Genomic DNA, 1,347 nt, shown 5'->3' on the forward strand with positions numbered 1-1,347 from the left:
TAGTTTCTTACAACTGAATCCTGACTGATAGAGATATGCTCTTGAGAAATAATGTCTATAAGCAATCCATATTTACTTATTAAAGAACATAGTATAAAAGAATATTGTTTAATTTTAAACAAATTTCAGGAGATGTTTGGCTTATAAAATGTTAACTTTAAATTTTTCAATGCACATGTTATCTATCAAGCTTTTAATTATACAGGCAAACATGTTTTCATAAAATAAACAATTAACCACATGACAGAAAAAAACCCTGCTCCAAATGTTTATGGATTTGTAAATTATTACTGTCATTTAGACTAAGACTTTAAAATACAAGCTTTCTCACTAAAATAAATGGAATTAAACTTAGTCTAACATCAGCTCATATTTATTGATGGCTTATTCTGGACTAAGGAGGGTTCCATCATCCTTTCTTTTTTTCTCCTCACCCACAGATCTTTGCTCCCTGGAAAATAGCCTCATTGTTTCCCAAAGACGGACCAATGTGGGATTATTTTAATGGTTTAAGCACACACAGGTGTGTTTTCAGCCTAACAGGGTGCCATCTTCTATGGATTTGGGTTCATTTCTAGGCCTACTTACATTACCATAAGAATTATCAGAAATGATATAGAGAAAGTAAATTCAGTAGTCAATAAACTCATACCTATATATAACAGAAGGAAACATACTTTGTCTCCATAGGGACTATGATTTTATGAGTTTATATAATGCTAATGCGATTAGATACTCAAATTTCTAAAAACACACACCTCGATGACAATGAATTTGTTTTTATTTCAAATCTATGTCTCTCCATTTCCACCAACACCTGTTTACAAGCTTCTATCATTTTGCATCTTGATTTCTACTGCAGCATCTGAATTGGTATCTCTATTCCACTCTTCTAATCTACTTTTTTCACAGTATCCAGGGTGATCTTTTGTTAAGGGTTAAATAAAAGCATACTCCTACTTAACTGGCAGGGGAGATATCATAATCACAAAGGTGGTTTTCCCAGGGCAAGGCTTATCCATTACACTCTGGATGTGCTGACCCCTGCGATTTCCCCAAATGTGGGAAACTCGACTGCATAATTTGTGGTGGTGGGGGGGGACTGCATTCACGCTTTCCCCTGGTTAAAAAAAAAAAAAAAAAAAAAAAAAAAAAAAAAAAAAAAGCATACTCCTGCACCTCTTGAAAATCTTTCATTCCTAGTCTCCACACTTAAGGGAAAAAAATCTCCAGTATTTACCATAGCCCTCATAATCCTGGATGGTCAGGAACCTGCTAACAGTCTAGCCTCACTCTGTCACTACTTTGCCACCTCAGTTTCTCCATTCTGGACTTGCATTTACTTCC

At 34.8% G+C, this 1,347-nt stretch overlaps 1 non-coding gene across 1 annotated transcript; it reads left to right on the forward strand.

Annotated features, from left to right (window-relative positions):
- Positions 1 to 956: 956 nt before the first annotated feature.
- Positions 957 to 1,123, forward strand: LOC119469486. The gene has a single exon (XR_005198310.1). It is a non-coding gene; the product is annotated as a U1 spliceosomal RNA (small nuclear RNA).
- Positions 1,124 to 1,347: the final 224 nt, after the last annotated feature.

Source organism: Cebus imitator, unplaced genomic scaffold, assembly GCF_001604975.1.
Source record: "Cebus imitator isolate Cc_AM_T3 unplaced genomic scaffold, Cebus_imitator-1.0 Scaffold677, whole genome shotgun sequence".
Taxonomy (NCBI): Eukaryota; Metazoa; Chordata; class Mammalia; order Primates; family Cebidae; genus Cebus; species Cebus imitator.